We start from the raw sequence: 24475 nt of genomic DNA, 5'->3' as shown, positions 1-24475 counted from the left end.
GCTTTGAAAGTGACTTTATTGAGTCACTGGGCAGATATATGTAACTTATCCTTTAATTATTCTGAAACTTTGTAGATTTTGCTAACAAACAACATGTGACAGCAGGATATTTATGGATTCCTACAGATTGCTGTGAAATTACCCTTTGAGAGCATTGTGGTGTGTGTGTACTGTGGAATTGTTATGTCTTTATTTTGGTACTTTGCAGTCTTAAATCTCTAAGGCATCCCCTCATTCACCAGCAGGCCTGGCAGGCTCTTTGCATTCATGTCAAGGGAGGCTGTCAGCGAGCAGACACAAATCCTAACACGTGTCTTCCCTGAAAGAATTGACTTTTGCTGTGTTGCTTATTGCTCCTCTCCCTGAAGGGTAGTAGAAGTCTTTTAGATTGAAAACAACATCGTTGTGCCATGTGTGGAGAAAGCAGAGCTGGCTTCAAAAGTGACTTTAGTGCAAACTGTGCTTCTGTTTAGGTGACAACAACAGCCTCCTTATAAGCTCTGTGTGCGAGGGACTAGGGATGAGAGTGTGATTTCCACAGCAGTTAAACTGTGCCAGTCACAGTCCAAAACAAGCAGCAAGGATGCCACAGGCATATTTTTCTGGAAAAATCCCTTTGCCCAGGATTCTTCTCCTGGGAAGCTGAGAAGCCTCAGATAAAAAGGAAAACAATATTCTCTGATTTGCTTCTCCTGTGTTTTGCTCCTTTGGAATGTGTTTGGAGATTGTTTACCCACAGGTGACTTTTTCATTGGATTCTGCTCTGAGTTGTTTTCACTGTTTGGCCAATCAGGGCCAAGCTGTGTTAGGACTCTGAAAAGAGTCACGAGTTTTCATTTTTATCTTTTTAGCCTTCTGTAACTATCCTTTCTTTAGTATAGTTTAGTTTAGTATTCTTAATACAATATAGTATCATAAAAGAATAGATTAGCCCTCTGAGAACACAGAGTCAGATCGATCATTCCTTCCTTCACCTGGGAACCCAAAAATACAATACAAGGACAAATCCCCTTGGTTTTGGCAGTGATATTTGGTGGGGCCACATCAGAAAGTCATAAAATTTCAAAGCTCATCTCATTTCCACCCTCTGCCATGGGCAGGGACACCTTCCACTAGACCAGGCTGTTCCAAGCCTTGTCCAGGTTTTCCTGGGAAGCTCCCAAGGAGAGAGGGTGGCAGGTGAAGCCATCACTGGTTTTTGTGGCTACACCAGGACCAAACTCCTCTCCTTCCCTGGGGTGTGTTAGGAGAGCTCCATCTCACGAGCAGTGATATGAGGATCTTTCAGAAAAAAGAAAACCAATTCTTATCTCATTTGCTTCTCCTGTGTTGAGCATGTGTGGAATGTGTTTGGAGCTTGTTTACCCACAGGTGATTCTTGATTGGATTCCAGTGTGAGCTGTTTTCACTCATTGGCTAATTGGGGCCAAGCTGTGTTGGGAGTCTGGAAAGAGTCATGAGTTTTCATTATTGTCTTTTTAGCATTCAGGAAGTATCCTTGCTGTGTTCTTTAGTATAGTATAGTACAGTATTCTTTAATATAATATGGTATGATAAAGTAATAAATTAGTCTTCTGATAAGATAAAGTCAGATGCATCATTGTCTCCCCTCATCAGGTTGCCTGCATTTACAATACTCTGCAGCTTTTAAAGAAGAGCTCTCCAGCATTTCTGCTCCCTGATCTGAGGGGTCATGAGACTGATGTGCCTTATTTGTATCCTTGTTATTTTGATGTTGAGAGTTTAGAAGAGGCTGCTGTCAGTACTCCTGGAAAAATGGGAAAATATGAGCCCTGGAGAAAAAGTAGATGGGAAGTTATAAATAAACTTGTGAGAAGATTGCAGTGTGAAAGGCATCATGTTGTTCTTTGATGGTCTGGGAACTGACTGAAACTTATTAAAGAAATTTCTGTGACTAATTCTTCAGAAGCTCTTCAAAATGAATCTCTCCTTTGTTGCTGTTATTTACTTAATATTACTTTTTATTCACTTCTTAGTGTCATGGCCTCCAGTGGGAATATTTTCCATTAGGAACTTGGTATTAATTGACTGTAGACATTCTTTAACTGTTCCTAATGATATACCCATTCACTAAAGCTTTCATGGAAATGACCATCATGCATTCAGCCAAGAGAAGAGTCCTGTGAAATGACACCAGTATTTAGTCCAAATAATTACTGACACTGCAGGAGGACACTGGAATGTCAGTCATTATTTGGACTAAATAAACCACACTGTGTGAGGCACAATGTCCTGTAATAATAAAAACATTATTCCTGATAAAATGTTATTTGTAAGTCCCCTGATTGTTATCCATGATGTTTCTTTTCCAGTCAAACTAGAGACATACAGCTCCAGCACTGGTCAGAAAAAAATCAGGAAAAAAGAAAAAAAAAGTCTCAGTTGCTTTTTAGCTGGCTGCATGTTTCCTAGAAATCTTAAGGAAATGATTTTGATTCTGTGGTAATTCTCTTTATTTACAATGACCAGCTAGAAGAGACCAGAGAAGGCCATGAAGATGCTCCAAAGGATGAAGCATCTCTGCTACAAGGGCAGGCTGGGAAGTGTTCACCTGGAAAAGGATCCAGGGGCACCACAGAGCCCTTCCAGTGCCTAGAGGAGCTCCAAGACAGCTCGAGAGGGGCTTTGGACAAGGGCTTTCAAAACTTGTGTCACTGGCCTAAACCTGATCCCATCATCAGGTCACTGGATCAAACCAAGCATTATTAACATCTAAGTCTCTTCTTGACTGCTCATTTTTAACTGGCCTCATCACCCATGAGCAACAATTCTGTTCACTACTGATTACACAGCTGTGCCAGCCCTGAGCAGAATGAGAGTGGGTTTTGAAGGGATTAAGCAACAATTGATAGATCAAGACTGGGAATAAGCCCTCTTTTATCTAGAAGAACTGTAATGGAAATAATTGGAAAAATGTATTTTATTACTTTCCCAGAGGAGATGATTAGGAAACCTGAAGGCAAAGGCTGCTTTATGGAATGAATGATTTGAATTTTAACTGTAAATGCTGAGACTCAAATGAAAAACCATTTTAGACAGCAGGAGAGAGTTTGCCCATTTTTTTAAAGTGTTTTTATTATTTGTAGTAAATACATTTGCATAATTTGTACATCCAAACTATCCCAACTGGGACTAATTATCCACTGTGTTAGACAACATACAAACACACAACAGAGCCAACCTCTGTCTGATCTGGGAGCCACAATCCAGTGCTCAGTTTCAGCAAACAACACTTGATAAGCCAAAGTGTTCATTCTCTTTCCTCTTTTTGCCCCCATTTATTAAAAAGGGCTCTTAGCCAAACCCTCAGTGGCCCTTTCAGAAGGCAGAAGAACAAGGAAATACTGTGCCCTGGTTAGTGCAGAGGGCTGGGCCTTGCAAATCAAAGCCAAGTCTCCATGCTCTGGAGCAGACTTTATGTGTGACAAGAAGCAGTTCAGCTCCTCTGTACCTCTAACAACCTAATTGTAAAAGGGCAGCAGCACTCCCCTCCCCCTTAGGGGCAGGCTGAGAGGGAGAGCATGAACATTTGCAGAGAAATTCCTAAAAGAATTCAAGAGACTAATATTTTAGAATTTTGTCACCCTGGGACTAGATGGGGTGGTCATTGGGTGCACTTTTGTTTCCTCATGAAAACAAAATTTAAAACAAAATGTAGCAGTAAAATTTATAGTTTCCAGTACTAAAACTCAGCACTTGCCAGCTTGGATGTGTTTCTCCAGCCAGCTTTGCTGCTCCTGATAATATCCCTGTTTATACATGCCTGCTCCTGCCTCACCAACAGGTGCACAGTGCAACTCCACTGCCTTCAACCTGACACATCCTCATAAAACCTGGGCTGCTGTTCACATCCAACTTGACATCATAAGCTGAACCTTTCAAGAGGAAAGTGCCAGCTAAAAAACTTGTGGGGTTCCAGTTTCTGGGAGGCTGCAACATTCCATGTTCCTACTGCTCGTTGAGGTCAGCAATGAAAAAGGAGCCAATGAGGATTTTTATCAAATGCACCATCAGCTCTCTTCTTTACTCACAGAAGGCAAAGCCTCATTGAAGGAGCATTTTCACCCCTCATGTGGCCTCCTGTTTTCTGCTTCTTATCTGGGGATACCAATTTCATATCCTGGTTCTGAACAGACCTCCAGCATTGTAAAATATGTCCTGTATTCCAAAAACAGGCTCCCCAGGGAATGGTCACGGCCCCAAGGCTGCCACTGCTCCAGGAGGGTTTGGACATTGCTCTCAGGCACAGGGTGGGATTCAAGAGTCCTATTCAAGAATCCTATTCAAGAGTTCATGAATGTAATAAATTAAATTTCTAGTCTGGTTGAAAATGCCTACTGGAAAATGAAAGGTTACTCTTTGTGAGGTGTCCCACCAGTCAGGTGTTTTAAGGGAGGACAGAAGCCATGGGATGTGCAGTATCACTGCAACATTCACCTCTGCTCTGAGGTTATAGGGAGGGAGAACCTGCCCCTGAATTAAGAGCGCCTTAATCACGTTTATCTGAGCTTCTGCTGGCTCCCAGGCTCAGCAGGAATTGTGGCTCTGAGGGAAAGCTGACTCCTGGCAGGGCCATGTGCAGAGAGAGCCTGCTGGGTGTGAGAAGCCTCTCCTGTTCCTCAGGCAGGAGGTGATCCCAGGGAGACATGGCCCAGCTCTGCCCACACACAGGCACTGACATGTGGGGGTGTTGTTTGGGTGCTTTGGGCACATTTTAGAAGAAGCCAAACAGACTGGGCTCCAAGACACTACAGCATCAGAGCACTCAGATAATGCACAGAATGGGTGATAATCTGGGCGTGAGGGTAAAAGTGCATTTATTATTAACTGAAATAACAAAAGAACTGGTTTTTTCTTACAGAAAAGTCTCCATACCAGTAACAAAAAGAATTCCTCTCCCTAACTAAAAAAAAAAAAAATAATTCTAGAAGTAGTTTACTAACTAAAATTTTAAGTTTTGTTTCTTTACATTATCAGTAAGAAAAAAGTTATAAAGCAAAGTGTTCTAAAAGTTTTGTTCTAATTTTTATTACTCTTAGTTATTGTTCATAAAACTTTCTTTATACCCTTTAAAGTTTTAAACCTACTTTACCTTTCTCCTAATCCTACCTCACAAAAAGTAAATACACTAGAAATTAACCAACACTAATCCCACCACACTCATTAGTACATTAACCAAAAATCTCAAAATTAACTGAAAACTCTTCCCCCAAAGAAACAAAACTCAGCATGGTTTCCCCCCAAAATCCCTGAGGAGAAGCTCATGTCCCCAGAGACAACAATATAGGCAATGAAAAAATCATCACGTTTGAATGACCCTCTCGGTACCCCTCACCTCAGCTCCAAGAGAGAGGTTTTCTTTTTCCTTCACCCAGATCTGAGTCCTTCCAAGCTTTGTTTATTCTGTTACCTCACCTGGCAATATACCACCTGTGCTATATACAGTGCCTCTTGCTTTCTTTGGGATTCATAAAGGAAAACCAACAAACTTTAAATTGCAATTAATTTATCATGGACATATTATCTGCAGATTGACTCACATTGCCTCAGCAGCATTTGCAGCCCATCTTCAGCAAGGGCAAGGCTGACAGGAGCACATCAATCTCTTTTTTGCCCTGTAGGTCTGAAAATACCAACTACTCCCAGGCAGCTGGTGAGAAAGGAGTTGCTGTGTTGAGTCAGAACCTGCAAGCCCAGGCATTGAGCAGGAATGTTATAAATGTGTGCCATTACTGAGTTATGTGAGTGTGGCTGAGGGCAGGGTGGGGTACAGCTGGTTACTGGGACTGGGGCTGCTGGGACAGCCCAGATTGTCTCTTTGGGAAGCAGGATGCAGAGAGAGTTTGGGCAAGGCAGCTGCAGCACACAAACCACTCAAGGATTCTGTGAGATCCAGGAAGAGCATGTTTAGCACCAGGTAGCACTGAGTTTCCCTGTTAATCTCATTTCTTAAAACACATTTACAACACCCCACTCCAGATAATGCATTTTTATCGTAAGGCTCCCCCCAGGAAAGGAAATGAAGACACATGAGATCTGGGAAATGGTAACAGAGGGCTCAGTCACAGTGCATCCTAGGCCTGAGAGGATGCTGGGCTGAGTAATCTGTATATAAAGAAAAGAGAAAAGGTCATTTTGAGGGAAGATTTGCATGAAGGAAAAATGGTTTACAAGTAGCAGAAATAAATAATCCTTGCAAACCACTGGAGGTGATAGAAACCAGCTGGGATGAGCAGACGATGGGAAAAAAAGCAGATTTCCCTATAGAGACCCAAGAAACCATAATCCCCTCCCTGCCATTCTATCCCAACCCTATGATTTACACACACCTCTAGCTCAGGAAAAAAAAAATCTGCTGGGCTTTGTACATCTATAATAAAGGGCACGTTTTTCCTACGCTGAAGAAAAAGCTTTGTTTCAAAGCCTTTGAGCTTTATGTTGGGGTAAACTTTCCAAATAAGGGCAAGTAATTCTAATCATATTTGGAGTAATTTGTTTAAAAGAGGAGAAGTTTGACCTGGGGAGTGTGCCAGGCAATGGAATGTGAGTCAGTCTAATGGACTGCTTCTGATGTCCTCTGCCTGGCTCAGGAAAACCGTGTCCAACAGTTCACTGCTTAATGGCATGTCATCAGGTGGCTTCAAACAGAACAACTTCCTAAGATAACAAAAAAGCCTGGGATATTCTTTCACCTCATGTCTTTCATAAATTTGGAAGAGCAGAAATGAAACATACAGAAACATGTTCCTTTTGCCCTTGAGAAAAGCTGGCACTGCTGGGTCTGAAGGTAGGAAATTCAATGCCAGCCATGTTCACTCAGAATTTTGGGATCTCCCAAGCAGAACTGCACCATCCCTGCTGTGCCCAGACAAAAACCTGCCATTAATTCATCTGTAAAAGCAGTCCCTAGATGCTACCCAGACACGAAAAACACACCCCAAACTATTCCCAGATAACCTCAGGAATGTCTGAGGTACCTCTGCCAAGGTATTTAAGGGTATAATGAGACCTTTTAGAAATTAAGGGTATAATGAGACCTTTTAGAAATTAAAGGTGATGAAGTTGTAATGAATGAAATCTTCTTTTAAGTGAGGTTTAGAGAATGTAATGGATGAGCCACAGAAAGAGATGGGGAAGGAAAAACATCCTGGGAAAGTCCAGTTGTCCTGGAGAAAGAATAAATACAGATGAACAGCACAACATTCACTCCAAAATTTCTTACAAAAAACATTCTTTCTTACATCTTACAAAATTTGCTGTTGCCATTTGCTACACAGCAAAATGTTTTATTTATGCTCTGTATTTCCTAAAGGAAAACATTGGGAATTGCACAGAATGTCATTGGGAGGAATGATGTAATTGGATATAACATGAAGGATCACTGTTCCCATTGTTATTACCTATGACTAAACTATTTAATCATGCCCATAACATCGTCTGTGAAAAGCAAATTTTAAAACAATTCCTGCCAACAACGCCTCAACCTTCACCATTTCTTTTTTTCCAGCCATCAAACTGTGTCAGACAGACTCAGAACCGTTTTTTATTAATCTGTGCAAGAAAAAAACTGGTCACATCCAAATCTGGCTCTGTACTGCCAGACTTAGAAAGGCATGACTGCAAGGTGGCATATAAATCACACCACTGCATGGGAAAGCCCCCACTTTCAGCAGACCAGTGAATAGCTCAGCAGCAGAAAACAGGTCACAAATTCAGGATTTCAGGGGAAAATCAGATTATATAGCAAAGGAAGAAAGCTTATCCCCATTCCCATGCAAGTACTGGCATTGTAGGTCTTCTTCCCATATTGTGAGGAGTTTTTGTATGATGAAGGGATGGATGATTGTTATTTTTCTTTTATGATTTCTAAGAGTAATTATGAATTTACTTTGTAAATACAGTTTGAGTTTTAAAATTTTTGTGAGAGTGTTTATGGGTGTAATTAGATTTTATTATTTGCTTAAAATACATCAGAAATTATAGAGATTTGAGTTAGTCTTTAGTATATGTAATATGAATTGTTTTACTATGATTTGTTAGACTGTAAGATAGTTGTGCTTGTTTATTGTTGATAGGTTTTATTTAAAGCATACTAGATGTTGGACTAAAGTTTTTAAGTGGCACTAAGAAAACCAACATGAAAGAAACCCAAGGTTTGCATTTTTCTAGCTCCACATCAAACAGCAGTGGGGTGAAGAAAAGAAGCTGGTGGAGGGTTTCTGTGCATGTCTCTCCCATCAGGTGTCTATGGTGGCATTACCCCTTCATGCCAATAAACCTCTCTTCTCACACAAGCTCTGGCCAGGATATGGGTGCCAGCTGGGCACACAGATGCAGCTGCCCCTGCACAGCCCAGCTGCCCAAAGAGGGAACAAAGCCACTGCCTTCAGGTCTCCTGGGACTGCTGGGACAATGAGACCAAGCTCCACACATACGTGTCCACCAGACAAAATCGCATCAAAGACAGAGTACCCAACAATGAGGGCAACAGTTGACCTCCAAGAGTATGAAAACTCTTCTGAGGTTTTTCAGACACCAGCACTGGGCAGGTTTTTATCTCATGGCAGCTGAGAATGCTGATAAGGACATTGAACACATCCTGGTCTGCAACTTGCTTTAGGATATGAGACTTCACACAGGAGATGACAGGACAAAGACTTGTGGCATGAGAGGTTTTAATCAGCAAAACAAATCACAACAAATCCTATAGCACATGAAAAGGCCACACTGGCTCACAACCAGCTGCCCCAGGAGTTGCCGCTCCAAGAGCAGCAGCACCGAGTTGCAGTTGTGCAGCCCAGCAGACTTGGTGTCAGCTGTGGGCTCTCCCTGGCATCTGGGGGATCTGCTGGCCCATCTGTGGCCCCTGCCAGCAGCTGCTGCCACCGGCCTGCTCCCTGCTGCTGGGGATCAGCAGCAGGACAGGCCTCACCAATCATGCTCAGCCATGACTCACACAGCCCTGTGTCACCCACATTGGTCACAAATACAAAATTCAGTCCCAGCAGAAGTTCATTCCATCCCCTCCAAAGAAGCCACTACGGCAACATCACCATCCGGGATGGGCATGGCATCACCATCACCTATCACCACACACATCAGTGCTGGCCATGTCACAGTGGCCCCGGTGACATCATCACCCTGGCCTAAGCCACCAAAGGCGGCTGCACATCAACACCACCCTCAGAGTCAAAGACACATTGTGGAGAAGCAGTTCACCCAAGGCTGCTCAGGCATCAGGGTGAGTCAGAGGCTTCTGCTGCCTCTGACACAGCTCACACGCATCTGTCCCTTCACTCAGGCTTGGAGGACAAGTGTCAGGAGGAGAAATGCCAGCAGGGCAGCGCAAGAGACGCTCCAGCCACTCGCCATCAACCTCTTCTGGATGCAAAAGGGCACGACCACAAACTGTTCCCAAGGAAAAAGGTGACAGCAGAAGCTTCCCTCCTCACAGCTCCCTGGCTCTGGCACAGGGGGTTCTGGGGTAGTCACTGAGGAGACAAGAACCATGCCAAGGCTGAGCCACGAGCTCCCCAACCGGCCTGGGCTCTGGGCACCTGCTGGGGCAGCCACGCCTGACCTGCTCTGCCCTTCAGCCAGCACGGCACAGAGCCAGCAGGGCCCTGGGGCTGATCCTGCACGGACACTTGCCCAGCCCCACAGACCTGCTCATGCCCGGGCCGCTTGCTCTGTCCCTGCAGCCTGCATGCTGTGCCACCAGACCCAGGACACCGACATCTGTGGGGACAGGAGACTCAAGTTCAAGCTCTGTGTCCACACCTACTGCCAGGTGAATTCTCTTGGGGCTCCCTCCAGCTTTCTGCCCACAAGGGCCCTGCCTTCCGGACCTAACAAGCTCCCGGCCTTCCCTGCCTTGCAGATCCTCGCCACTGGGCTTTACCCACAAGAGGACACTGGACGCTTTCTCGTTGGGGACACCAGGCGCATCATCAGAGAAGCAGCCCAGAAGGTCAGGACCACCTGGCAGCAGGAGCAGGCAGCTCTGCACCACGGGAGCCTTGGGCAGCTCCTCCTGCTCCCCACCAAGAAGCCCCAGGCCCCGCACATGCAGGGGCCTCGTGTGCAGGTGCCTCTGGGGGCTCTGAGCTGCCTCTGCCCACATCCCGCTCCCTGCCTGCAGATGCAAACACACCACACAAAGCTCCAGTCCTGACACTCATGGCGCTGCTGTGCTCTTTCCAGAGCTGCTTCATCTGCTGCAAGATGGGGGCCACCATCACCTGCTGCCAGACGGGCTGTGACCGCACCTTCCACCTGCCCTGTGCCCCAGACGGCCAATGTGTCACCCAGTACTTCGGGGCCTACAGGTGGGCTGCCCACCCTCACCTCACAGCCCCTGCGCTCATCTCCAAGCCCTTTCCACCCCAAAACGCATGCAAGGGAGGAGCCCACGGTTCCCAGCAACCTCTCACACACTGGGGCACAACCCACACAGGGCTTGGGGCTCCCTCACAGCTCCTGCACCCACACTGCCAGCACAGCCCAAGGACTCTGCACTTCAGCCCTCCCTCACCCATCTCCCTCCATCCCCTCACAGGTCCTTCTGCTGGGAGCACCGCCCTCAGCAGGCACTGCAGCCACGTCCAAGCCAGGACAACACCTGCAGCATCTGCCTGGACACTGTGGGACACAACATCTCCTACAAAACCATGGGGTGCCCAGCGTGCCAAGACGCCCGCTTCCACCGCCACTGCATCCAGAGACTGGCTCTGCATGCTGGCATTGACTTCCGATGCCCGTGCTGCCTGAACCAAGAGCCCTTCATGATGGAAATGCTCACCATGGGGATACGACTCTCTAAGAGGTTGGCTTTTCTCCTCCCAGCTCACAAGGCAGCAGGCACAGGCACACTGCCAGCCTAGGGACTGCTCCGCCAGGCCTGGCCGCCTTCTGGCCTGTCCCTCTTGCCCTCAGCTCCAACAAGTTGCTGGAAATGGGACAGGCAAAAGAGCAGGGACTGTCGCAATCTGCCTGATGTGGCCTCAGCTCTTTCCCTTCCTTCTCTGGCAGACCCCCATCATGGCAGAGTGACCCAGAGGCCGCACCCTCCCATCAGAGGCACGGCCGCTGCGATGCCGCAACGTGCCTTTGTCCAGGAGGCAGGGAGCACACGCAGGCACACGGGTAAGCTGCCAAAGCAGCAATGCAGGCATCTGAAGGGCATCTGTCTCCCCAAAGCCTCAGCGATGTAGCATTACACACAAGGGCTCTCTCTGCCAGCCATTCCCCTGCTCTGACACTTTGTCCTCACCACCTCCTTGCTCTCCAGACCCTGGCAACTGTGGCTCTGCAGCTCCTGTGCTGCTGAGGGCATCCACCAACTCTGCTCCTCTTTGGGGAACACCACCTGCTCCTGGGAGTGCAGCACCTGTGCTGCCACCGACACTGGTAGGCATTCGGTGCCATACAACGCAGACAGGGACCGCGATGGGCCTGGCAGCAGGGCCTTTGGCCCGTGGCTTGGCTCCAGGAGGGCGCTGGATACCACAGCGGCCTCTCCTGCCTGCAGCCTGGGGGCTGTCCTGACAAGCCTGCTGCTGCCCCTCTTTGCAGGTTCCACTGGCAAATCTGAGCTTGTGAGCCCTAGCACGGAACTGCTGACACCGTCCCAGGGCACGCTGCTCCTCAAGAGCAGCTGCTCCACCAGCCCTCGGCAGGCCTTAAAGCAGTGCGACTCTGAGGAAGAGATCCAGTCAGGGACAACGTACAGCCCTCCTGCACAACGCTGCAGAATCCTCCAGGATGGGCCAGCCCCCAGTGCTGACACCTGCAAACCCAGCACTCCCTGCCAGGCAGCACCACAGCTCTCCCAGGGCAAGGGTCCTGCCAAGACCGGCAGCTCTTCCTCTTGCCCTCGGCAGACCCGCAAACGTGGCCACCCAAACAAAGACAGTGACTCGCTGCTATTGTACGGCCCACCCACAAAACGACGCAGGATTGACACCGGCCCAGCCCACAGTGCTGATGAAAGCAGCCCCAGCACTTCCACACAGGCAGTGCCGGGGCTGTCTGAGGGCACTTTGGCTGCCAACAGTGCAGCAGCACGGCCGCGACCTCCATACAGGCCTCCATGGATCTTCCACGCATCCTCCATGGACAACCGCTCCCAGGCTGGACCGATTCGTACGAGACACATCTGGCAGCAGCAACGGCGGGCAAAAAAGCCCTACAGCCGCCCACAAAAACACAGCAGGACAAACTGGCAGCCCACCCTAAGCCCCCATCTCCCTTACCCAACAAACACACAGAAACAAATACAGAAATAGATAGAGGTAGATATAGACATAAATACATTGATTGATAGATAGATAGATAGATAGATAGATAGATAGATAGATTAGATAGATAGATAGATAGATAGATAGAGATGAATAGACAAGAAATAAAGGTTTTTTACACTAGAACCTACATGTCTTCTCCATCATTTTCTTCAGAATTCCTCCAAGCTTCTCTTAGTGCAATGAGCACGGATCTACTTCCCCAGGGTTGGCAGCACTTTTCCAGTGTGCATCTTCCCTTCCTGGCCGCCCACCTAGCACCATGGCCATCCTGTTCAGGCTTTGCTGGCCCTGAGAAGCTCAACCTTCACCATTTCTTTTTTTCCAGCCATGAAACTGTGTCAGAAAGACTCAGAACTGTTTTTTATTAATCTGTGCAAGAAAAAAAATGGTCACATCCAAATCTGGCTCTGTACTGCCAGACTTAGAAAGGCATGACTGCAAGGTGGCATATAAATCACACCACTGCATGGGAAAGCCCCCACTTTCAGCCGACCAGTGAATAGCTCAGCAGCAGAAAACAGGTCACAAATTCAGGATTTCAGGGGAAAATCAGATTATATAGCAAAGGAAGAAAGCTTATCCCCATTCCCATGCAAGTACTGGCATTGTAGGTCTTCTTCCCATATTGTGAGGAGTTTTTGTCTGATGAAGGGATGGATGATTGTTATTTTTCTTTTATGATTTCTAAGAGTAATTATGAATTTACTTTGTAAATACTGTGTGAGTTTTAAAATTTTTGTGAGAGTGTTTATGGGTGTTATTAGATTTTATTATTTGCTTAAAATAGATCAGAAATTATAGAGATTTGAGTTAGTCTTTAGTATATGTAATATGAATTGTTTTACTATGATTTGTTAGACTGTAAGATAGTTGTGCTTGTTTATTGTTGATAGGTTTTATTTAAAGCATACTAGATGTTGGACTAAAGTTTCTAAGTGGCACTAAGAAAACCAACATGAAAGAAACTCAAGGTTTGCATTTTTCTAGCTCCACATCAAACAGCAGTGGGGTGAAGAATGACAAAAAGAAGCTGGTGGAGGGGTTCTGTGCATGTCTCTCCCATCAGGTGTCTATGGTGGCATTACCCCTTCATGCCAATAAACCTCTCTTCTCACACAAGCTCTGGCCAGGATATGGGTGCCAGCTGGGCACACAGATGCAGCTGCCCCTGCACAGCCCAGCTGCCCAAAGAGGGAACAAAGCCACTGCCTTCAGGTCTCCTGGGACTGCTGGGACAATGAGACCAAGCTCCACACATACATGTCCACCAGACAAAATCGCATCAAAGCCAGACTACCCAACAATGAGGGCAACAGTTGACCTCCAAGAGTATGAAAACTCTTCTGAGGTTTTTCAGACACCAGCACTGGGCAGGTTTTTATCTCATTGCAGCTGAGAATGCTGATAAGGACATCGAACACATCCTGGTCTGCAACTTGATTTAGGATATCAGAGTTGACACAGGAGATGACAGGACAAAGACTTGTGGCATGAGAGGTTTTAATCAGCAAAACAAATCACAACAAATCCTATAGCACATGAAAAGGCCACACTGGCTCACAACCAGCTGCCCCAGGAGTTGCCGCTCCAAGAGCAGCAGCACCGAGTTGCAGTTGTGCAGCGCAGCAGACTTGGTGTCAGCTGAGGGCTCTCCCTGGCATCTGGGGGATCTGCTGGCCCATCTGTGGCCCCTGCCAGCAGCTGCAGCCACCAGCCTGCTCCCTGCTGCTGGGGATCAGCAGCAGGACAGGCCTCACCAATCATGCTCAGCCATGACTCACACAGCCCTGTGTCACCCACATTGGTCACAAACACAAAATTCAGTCCCAGCAGAAGTTCATTCCATCCCCTCCATAGAAGCCACTACGGCAACATCACCATCCGGGATGGGCATGGCATCACCATCACCTATCACCACACACATCAGTGCTGGCCATGTCACAGTGGCCCCGGTGACATCATCACCCTGGCCTAAGCCACCAAAGGCGGCTGCACATCAACACCACCCTCAGAGTCAAAGACACATTGTGGAGAAGCAGTTCACCCAAGGCTGCTCAGGCATCAGGGTGAGTCAGAGGCTTCTGCTGCCTCTGACACAGCTCACACGCATCTATCCCTTCACTCAGGCTTGGAGGACAAGTCTCAGGAGGAGAAATGCCAGCAGGGCAGCGCAAGAGACGCTCCGGCCACTCGCCATCAACCTCTTCTGGATGCAAAAGGGCACGACCACAAACTGTTCCCAAGGAAAAAGGTGACAGCAGAAGCTTCCCTCCTCACAGCTCCCTGGCTCTGGCACAGGGGGTTCTGGGGTAGTCACTGAGGAGACAAGAACCATGCCAAGGCTGAGCCACGAGCTCCCCAACCGGCCTGGGCTCTGGGCACCTGCTGGGGCAGCCACGCCTGACCTGCTCTGCCCTTCAGCCAGCACGGCACAGAGCCAGCAGGGCCCTGGGGCTGATCCTGCACGGACACTTGCCCAGCCCCACAGACCTGCTCATGCCCGGGCCGCTTGCTCTGTCCCTGCAGCCTGCATGCTGTGCCACCAGACCCAGGACACCGACATCTGTGGGGACAGGAGACTCAAGTTCAAGCTCTGTGTCCACACCTACTGCCAGGTGAATTCTCTTGGGGCTCCCTCCAGCTTTCTGCCCACAAGGGCCCTGCCTTCCGGACCTAACAAGCTCCCGGCCTTCCCTGCCTTGCAGATCCTCGCCACTGGGCTTTACCCACAAGAGGACACTGGACGCTTTCTCGTTGGGGACACCAGGCGCATCATCAGAGAAGCAGCCCAGAAGGTCAGGACCACCTGGCAGCAGGAGCAGGCAGCTCTGCACCACGAGAGCCTTGGGCAGCTCCTCCTGCTCCCCACCAAAGAAGCCCCAGGCCCCGCACATGCAGGGGCCTCGTGTGCAGGTGCCTCCAAGGGCTCTGAGCTGCCTCTGCCCACATCCAGCTCCCTGCCTGCAGATGCAAACACACCACACAAAGCTCCAGTCCTGACACTCATGGCGCTGCTGTGCTCTTTCCAGAGCTGCTTCATCTGCTGCAAGATGGGGGCCACCATCACCTGCTGCCAGACGGGCTGTGACCGCACCTTCCACCTGCCCTGTGCCCCAGACGGCCAATGTGTCACCCAGTACTTCGGGGCCTACAGGTGGGCTGCCCACCCTCACCTCACAGCCCCTGCGTTCATCTCCAAGCCCTTTCCACCCCAAAAAGCATGCAAGGGAGGAGCCCACGGTTGCCAGCAACCTCTCACACACTGGGGCACAACCCACACAGGGCTTGGGGCTCCCTCACAGCTCCTACACCCACACTGCCAGCACAGCCCAAGGACTCTGCACTTCAGCCCTCCCTCACCCATCTCCCTCCATCCCCTCACAGGTCCTTCTGCTGGGAGCACCGCCCTCAGCAGGCACTGCGGCCACGTCCAAGCCAGGACAACACCTGCAGCATCTGCCTGGACACTGTGGGACACAACATCTCCTACAAAACCATGGGGTGCCCAGCGTGCCAAGACGCCCGCTTCCACCGCCACTGCATCCAGAGACTGGCTCTGCATGCTGGCATTGACTTCCGATGCCCGTGCTGCCTGAACCAAGAGCCCTTCATGATGGAAATGCTCACCATGGGGATACGACTCTCTAAGAGGTTGGCTTTTCTCCTCCCAGCTCACAAGGCAGCAGGCACAGGCACACTGCCAGCCTAGGGACTGCCCCGCCAGGCCTGGCCGCCTTCTGGCCTGTCCCTCTTGCCCTCAGCTCCAACGAGTTGCTGGAAATGGGACAGGCAAAAGAGCAGGGACTGTCGCAATCTGCCTGATGTGGCCTCAGCTCTTTCCCTTCCTTCTCTGGCAGACCCCCATCATGGCAGAGTGACCCAGAGGCCGCACCCTCCCATCAGAGGCACGGCCGCTGCGATGCCGCAACGTGCCTTTGTCCAGGAGGCAGGGAGCACACGCAGGCACACGGGTAAGCTGCCAAAGCAGCAATGCAGGCATCTGAAGGGCATCTCTCTCCCCACAGCCTCAGCCATCTAGCATTACACACAAGGGCTCTCTCTGCCAGCCATTCCCCTGCTCTGACACTTTGTCCTCACCACCTCCTTGCTCTCCAGACCCTGGCAACTGTGGCTCTGCAGCTCCTGTGCTGCTGAGGGCATCCACCAACTCTGCTCCTCTTTGGGGAACACCACCTGCTCCTGGGAGTGCAGCACCTGTGCTGCCACAGACACTGGTAGGCATTCGGTGCCATACAACGCAGACAGGGACCGCGATGGGCCTGGCAGCCAGGCCTTTGGCCCGTGGCTTGGCTCCAGGAGGGCGCTGGATACCACAGCGGCCTCTCCTGCCTACAGCCTGGGGGCTGTCCTGACAAGCCTGCTGCTGCCCCTCTTTGCAGGTTCCACTGGCAAATCTGAGCTTGTGGGCCCTAGCACGGAACTGCTGACACCGTCCCAGGGCACGCTGCTCCTCAAGAGCAGCTGCTCCACCAGCCCTCAGCGGGCCTTAAAGCAGTGCGACTCTGAGGAAGAGATCCAGTCAGGGACAACGTACAGCCCTCCTGCAGAACGCTGCAGAATCCTCCAGGATGGGCCAGCCCCCAGTGCTGACACCTGCAAACCCAGCACTCCCTGCCAGGCAGCACCACAGCTCTCCCAGGGCAAGGGTCCTGCCAAGACCGGCAGCTCTTCCTCTTGCCCTCGGCAGACCCGCAAACGTGGCTACCCAAACAAAGACAGTGACTCGCTGCTATTGTACGGCCCACCCACAAAACGATGCAGGATTGACACCGGCCCAGCCCACAGTGCTGATGATGGCAGCCCCAGCACTTCCACACAGGCAGTGCCGGGGCTCTCTGAGGGCACTTTGGCTGCCAACAGTGCAGCAGCACGGCCGCGACCTCCATACAGGCCTCCATGGATCTTCCACGCATCCTCCATGGACAACCGCTCCCAGGCTGGACCGATTCGTACGAGACACATCTGGCAGCAACAACGGCGGGCAAAAAAGCCCTACAGCCGTCCACAAACACACAGCAGGACAAACTGGCAGCCCACCCTAAGCCCCCATCTCCCTTACCCATCAAACACACAGAAACAAATACAGAAATAGATAGAGGTAGATATAGAAATAAATACATAGACAGATAGATAAATAGATAGATAGATAGACAGATAGATAGATAGATAGATAGATAGATAGATAGATAGATAGAGATGAATAGACAAGAAATAAAGGTTTTTTACACTAGAACCTACATGTCTTCTCCATCATTTTCTTCAGACTTCCTCCAAGCTTCTCTTAGTGCAATGAGCACGGATCTACGTCCCCAGGGTTGGCAGCACATTTCCAGTGTGCATCTTCCCTTCCTGGCCGCCCACCTAGCACCATGGCCATGCTGTTCAGGCTTTGCTGGCCCTGAGAAGCTCAAACTTCACCATTTCTTTTTTTTCCAGCCATGAAACTGTGTCAGACAGACTCAGAACCGTTTTTCATTAATCTGTGCAAGAAAAAAAATGGTCACATCCAAATCTGGCTCTGTACTGCCAGACTTAGAAAGGCATGACTGCAAGGTGGCATATAAATCACACCACTGCATGGGATAGCCCCCACTTTCAGCAGACCAGTGAATAGCTCAGCAGCAGAAAACAGGTCACAAATTCAGGATTTCAGGGGAAAATCAGATTACGTAGCAAAGGAAGAAAGCTTATCCCCATTCCCATGAAGTACTGGCATTGTAGGTCTTCTTCCCATATTGTGAGGAGTTTTTGTCTGATGAAATGATGGATGATTGGTTTTTTTCTTTTATGATTTCTAATAATAATTATGAATTTACTTTGAAAATACAGTGTGATTTTAAAAATTTTTGTGAGAGTGTTTATGGGTGTTATTAGATTTTAATTATTTGCTTAAAATACATCAGAAATTATAGAGATTTGAGTTAGTATTTAGTATATGTAATATGAATTGTTTTACTATGATTTGTTAGACTGTAAGATAGTTGTGCTTGTTTATTGTTGATAGATTTTATTTAAAGCATATTATCTGTTGGACTAAAGTTTCTAAGTGGCACTAAGAAAACCAACATGAAAGAAACTCAAGGTTTGCATTTTTCTAGCTCCACATCAAACAGCAGTGGGGTGAAGAATGACAAAAAGAAGCTGGTGGAGGGGTTTCTGTGCATGTCTCTCCCATCAGGTGTCTATAGTGGCATTACCCCTTCATGCCAATAAACCTCTCTTCTCACACAAGCTCTGGCCAGGATATGGGTGCCAGCTGGGCACACAGATGCAGCTGCCCCTGCAAAGCCCAGCTGCCCAAAGAGGGAACAAAGCCACTGCCTTCAGGTCTCCTGGGACTGCTGGGACAATGAGACCAAGCTCCACACATACGTGTCCACCAGACAAAATCGCATCAAAGACAGAGTACCCAACAATGAGGGCAACAGTTGACCTCCAAGAGTATGAAAACTCTTCTGAGGTTTTTCAGACACCAGCACTGGGCAGGTTTTTATCTCATGGGAGCTGACAATGCTGATAAGGACATTGAACACATCCTGGTCTGCAACTTGATTCAGTCCCAGCAGAAGTTCATTCCATCCCCTCCAAAGAAGCCACTACGGCAACATCACCATCCGGGATGGGCATGGCATCACCATCACCCATCACCACACATCAGTGCTGGCTATGTCACAGTGGCCCCAGTGACATCATCACCCTGGCCTAAGCCACCAAAGGCGGCTGCACATCAACACCACCCTCAGAGTCAAACACAGATTGTGGAGAAGCAGTTCACCCAAGGCTGCTCAGGCATCAGGGTGAGTCAGAGGCTTCTGCTGCCTCTGACACAGCTCACACGCATCTGTCCCTTCACTCAGGCTTAGAGGACAAGTCTCAGGAGGAGAAATGCCAGCAGGGCAGCGCAAGAGACGCTCCGGCCACTCGCCATCAACCTCTTCTGGATGCAAAAGGGCACGACCACAAACTGTTCCCAAGGAAAAAGGTGACAGCAGAAGCTTCCCTCCTCACAGCTCCCTGGCTCTGGCACAGGGGGCTCTGGGGTAGTCAGTGAGGAGACAAGAACCATGCCAGGCTGAGGCACGAGCTCCACAACCGGCCTGGGCTCTGGGCACCTGCTGGGGCAGCCACGCCTGACCTGCTCTGCCCTTCAGCCAGCACGGCACAGAGCCAGCAGGGCCCTGGGGCTGATCCTGCACGGACACTTGCCCAGCCCCACAGACCTGCTCATGCCCGGGCCGCTTGCTCTGTCCCTGCAGCCTGCATGCTGTGCCACCAGACCCAGGACACCGACATCTGTGGGGACAAGAGACTCAAGTTCAAGCTCTGTGTCCACACCTACTGCCAGGTGAATTCTCTTGGGGCTCCCTCCAGCTTTCTGCCCACAAGGGCCCTGCCTTCCGGACCTAACAAGCTCCCGGCCTTCCCTGCCTTGCAGATCCTCGCCACTGGGCTTTACCCACAAGAGGACACTGGACGCTTTCTCGTTGGGGACACCAGGCGCATCATCAGAGAAGCAGCCCAGAAGGTCAGGACCACCTGGCAGCAGGAGCAGGCAGCTCTGTACCACGAGAGCCTTGGGCAGCTCCTCCTGCTCCCCACCAAAGAAGCCCCAGGCCCCGCACATGCAGGGGCCTCGTGTGCAGGTGCCTCTGGGGGCTCTGAGCTGCCTCTGCCCACATCCCGCTCCCTGCCTGAAGATGCACACACACCACACAAAGCTCCAGTCCTGACACTCATGGCGCTGCTGTGCTCTTTCCAGAGCTGCTTCATCTGCTGCAAGATGGGGGCCACCATCACCTGCTGCCAGACGGGCTGTGACCGCACCTTCCACCTGCCCTGTGCCCCAGACGGCCAATGTGTCACCCAGTACTTCGGGGCCTACAGGTGGGCTGCCCACCCTCACCTCACAGCCCCTGCGCTCATCTCCAAGCCCTTTCCACCCCAAAAAGCATGCAAGGGAGGAGCCCACGGTTCCCAGCAACCTCTCACACACTGGGGCACAACCCACACAGGGCTTGGGGCTCCCTCACAGCTCCTGCACCCACACTGCCAGCACAGCCCAAGGACTCTGCACTTCAGCCCTCCCTCACCCATCTCCCTCCATCCCCTCACAGGTCCTTCTGCTGGGAGCACCGCCCTCAGCAGGCACTGCGGCCACGTCCAAGCCAGGACAACACCTGCAGCATCTGCCTGGACACTGTGGGACACAACATCTCCTACAAAACCATGGGGTGCCCAGCGTGCCAAGACGCCCGCTTCCACCGCCACTGCATCCAGAGACTGGCTCTGCATGCTGGCATTGACTTCCGATGCCCATGCTGCCTGAACCAAGAGCCCTTCATGATGGAAATGCTCACCATGGGGATACGACTCTCTAAGAGGTTGGCTTTTCTCCTCCCAGCTCCCAAGGCAGCAGGCACAGGCACACTGCCAGCCTAGGGACTGCCCTGCCAGGCCTGGCCGCCTTCTGGCCTGTCCCTCTTGCCCTCAGCTCCAACGAGTTGCTGGAAATGGGACAGGCAAAAGAGCAGGGACTGTCGCGATCTGCCTGATGTGGCCTCAGCTCTTTCCCTTCCTTCTCTGGCAGACCCCCATCATGGCAGACTGACCCAGAGGCCGCACCCTCCCATCAGAGGCACGGCCGCTGCGATGCCGCAACGTGCCTTTGTCCAGGAGGCAGGGAGCACACGCAGGCACACGGGTAAGCTGCCAAAGCAGCAATGCAGCCATCTGAAGGGCATCTGTCTCCCCACAGCCTCAGCCATCTAGCATTACACACAAGGGCTCTCTCTGCCAGCCATTCCCCTGCTCTGACACTTTGTCCTCACCACCTCCTTGCTCCTCCAGACCCTGGCAACTGCGGCTCTGCAGCTCTTGTGCTGCTGAGGGCATCCACCAACTCTGCTCCTCTTTGGGGAACACCACCTGCTCCTGGGAGTGCAGCACCTGTGCTGCCACAGACACTGGTAGGCATTCGGTGCCATACAATGCAGACAGGGACCGCGATGGGCCTGGCAGCAGGGCCTTTGGCCCATGGCTTGGCTCCAGGAGGGCGCTGGATACCACAGCGGCCTCTCCTGCCTGCAGCCTGGGGGCTGTCCTGACAAGCCTGCTGCTGCCCCTCTTTGCAGGTTCCACTGGCAAATCTGAGCTTGTGGGCCCTAGCACGGAACTGCTGACACCGTCCCAGGGCACGCTGCTCCTCAAGAGCAGCTGCTCCACCAGCCCTCGGCAGGCCTTAAAGCAGTGCGACTCTGAGGAAGAGATCCAGTCAGGGACAACGTACAGCCCTCCTGCAGAACGCTGCAGAATCCTCCAGGATGGGCCAGCCCCCAGTGCTGACACCTGCAAACCCAGCACTCCCTGCCAGGCAGCACCACAGCTCTCCCAGGGCAAGGGTCCTGCCAAGACCGGCAGCTCTTCCTCTTGCCCTCGGCAGACCCGCAAACGTGGCCACCCAAACAAAGACAGTGACTCGCTGCTATTGTACGGCCCACCCACAAAACGACGCAGGATTGACACCGGCCCAGCCCACAGTGCTGATGAAAGCAGCCCCAGCACTTCCACACAGGCAGTGCCGGGGCCGTCTGAGAGCACTTTGGCTGCCAACAGTGCAGCAGCACGGCCGCGACCTCCATACAGGCCTCCATGGATCTTCCACGCATCCTCCATGGACAACCGCTCCCAGGCTGGACCGATTCGTACGAGACGCATCTGGCAGCAACAACGGCGGGCAAAAAAGCCCTACAGCCGCCCACAAACACACAGCAGGACAAACTGGCAGCCCACCCTAAGCCCCCATCTCCCTTACCCATCAAAGACACAGATACAGAAATAGATAGAGGTAGATATAGACATAGATAGATAGATAGATAGATAGATAGATAGATAGATAGATAGATAGATAGATAGATAGATATGAATAGACAAGAAATAAAGGTTTTTTACACTAGAACCTACATGTCTTCTCCATCATTTTCTTTAAACTTCCTCCAAGCTTCTCTTCATGTAATGAGCACGGATCTACGTCCCCAGGGTTGGCAGCACATTTCCAGTGTGCCTCTTCCCTTCCTGGCCGCCCACCTAGCACCATGGCCGTGCTCTTCAGGCTTTGCTGGCCCTGAGAAGCTGCTGTCAGTGGCCCTGCAGGGCAGTGCTCAGCTCCTGAGCCATGTTCACACCCCTGAGCCCAGATGCACCCTCAGCCTCTGCCTTGCCAGCAAGCCCTGGCCAGCTCCCAGCACCCACCATGTCCCAGGGACCAGCAGCACCACCGCCACTTTTTATATTAAAAGAAATTACATACTAGAACCATACTAGAGAAAGATTAGGGAAACATCAGGAGGCTAGCAAAGAGCGAGTAACAAAAACCCGTGACTGACCAGAGAGTCTGACATAGCTGGACTGGGACTGGTCATAAATTAAAAACAATTCACATGTTGGGTAAACCATTCTCCAAATCACATTGCAGAGCAGCAAAACCCAGAGAAGCTAAGGCTTCTCATCTTCCCAGGAGAAGCAATCCTGGCAAAGATATTTTTCAGAAAATACCATGGTGACAACCTTCCACCTGCCCTGTGCCCCAGCCAGCCAGTGTCACCCAGTACTTCGGGGCCTACAGGTAAGGGCTGTCCACCCTCACCTTGGAGCCCCTGCGTTCATTTCCAAGCCCTCTCCACCTCAGTGAACACACAAGGGAGGAGCCCACGGTTGCCAGCAACCTCTCACACACTGGGGCAGAACCCACACAGGGCTTGGGGCTCCCTCACAGCTCCTGCACCCACACTGCCAGCACAGCCATACCATTGTTTTCCAGTTGTTCAGTAACTTAAGGTATCTCAAAGCTTGCTTTCATTTCAATCTCGCTTATAGTTTCCATATTCTCAGAATCTCTTGCCAGGCAATCACATTTATAAGGCTTTCCTGTTTCACCTTCCCCAACAAACTGGTTTTTCTTCATTTTAATTTTCTTGCTCTTGATTGAGCATGTAACCACCCACCAGTCTGCTGACGAACAGCATGGGCAGAGGACTAGATTAAACCAAAATGTTCCTTCTCAAACCCATGTTGTGTCACTTGCAAAGTGGTCACTTTCAGCTCAGAAAAAGCCATCCCCCATCCAGGTCTGAGCACCCTGTGTTTGTTCCCTGGCCTCCCACTCCCCATGAGGAGCCTGAAAGCACAAGGGGCTCTCCCTGTCAAGGATGAAGTGCATCCAGGTTGCCTCATGACAAGCTGTACCTCACACCTGCGGACATAAACAGTGGTACCAGTCCTCAGCCCTGTTACATGACCACAGCTCATCTCCACAGGGCCACAAAGAGCATGGTTGTCCAAATTTACTTTCTTTCAGCAGCTCCTTCACTAGCTAGAAGCAGCTGTGCTTGGAGAGGCCGCTCTGTTATCACCTGATGACTGTAATGATGTAGGTAGGGTCTGCTCTTAACCCAACGCCTGCACAGGAACACCCAACCCCACTTGGCTTCAATCTTGTTTTCATTTTTATGCTTTCCAAGGCTAACTTCAAAGCTGGGAGCTCAAACCCAAGCTCTTCAGCTGAGACTGCACTGGATGCAAATGCCAGTCCCTTTCTCACACTGCCTTCGGCCTTGATGCGAAGGAACTATTCTTGTAGATGAGAAGGGGAAATCAAGGACTGTATCAGCAAGGCCACGGCTGTGTTTGTACAGCAACTGCCTGGCATTTACTGCAGTCCAGACAATACAACATGTCCCAGTTACATGACTCTAGTCCATGCACATGCAGAGCCTCCTCTAGAAAAAGCCAGCCTCGTGCAGAGAGGCACAAACACCCTGATTTTCCCTGTCCTTTCTGACTTTTCCTTTACAATACTCTGCTATGTAGAAGTTTGCAACCCTTTATGTGCATGGGACATCCCTTACTCAGGGCCTACTCCAGGATGGCATTGCTTAGAGAACAGAGGAGGAATCAGGGTCCTGTCATGCCAGGCACAGGGCAGCCCCAGAGGAAGGGGCACTCTTACTGTTAGGTTGGACATGACATATACACGTGATCAGGGTTTAAGAAGAAAAAAGTTTTTTATTCTGCATGTTCTCCAGCTTATATAATCTTAAGCGTGATCTTAAATCACTAACTACGTCACAATAACT

At 50.3% G+C, this 24475-nt stretch overlaps 3 pseudogenes; all 3 read left to right on the top strand.

Annotated features, from left to right (window-relative positions):
- The first annotated feature begins 10087 nt into the window (after positions 1-10087).
- Positions 10088-11722, top strand: LOC143694809 (E3 ubiquitin-protein ligase PHF7-like; annotated as a pseudogene).
- A 3493-nt stretch (positions 11723-15215) lies between these two features.
- Positions 15216-16850, top strand: LOC129123485 (E3 ubiquitin-protein ligase PHF7-like; annotated as a pseudogene).
- Positions 16851-19966: 3116 nt separating this feature from the next.
- On the top strand, positions 19967-21602 carry LOC143694808 (E3 ubiquitin-protein ligase PHF7-like; annotated as a pseudogene).
- Positions 21603-24475: the final 2873 nt, after the last annotated feature.

The sequence above is a fragment of the Agelaius phoeniceus genome, chromosome 9 (assembly GCF_051311805.1).
Source record: "Agelaius phoeniceus isolate bAgePho1 chromosome 9, bAgePho1.hap1, whole genome shotgun sequence".
In the NCBI taxonomy this organism is placed as follows: domain Eukaryota; kingdom Metazoa; phylum Chordata; class Aves; order Passeriformes; family Icteridae; genus Agelaius; species Agelaius phoeniceus.
The sequence above is the reverse complement of the archived record's forward strand: the minus strand, read 5'-3'. Positions and strand labels throughout refer to the sequence as shown.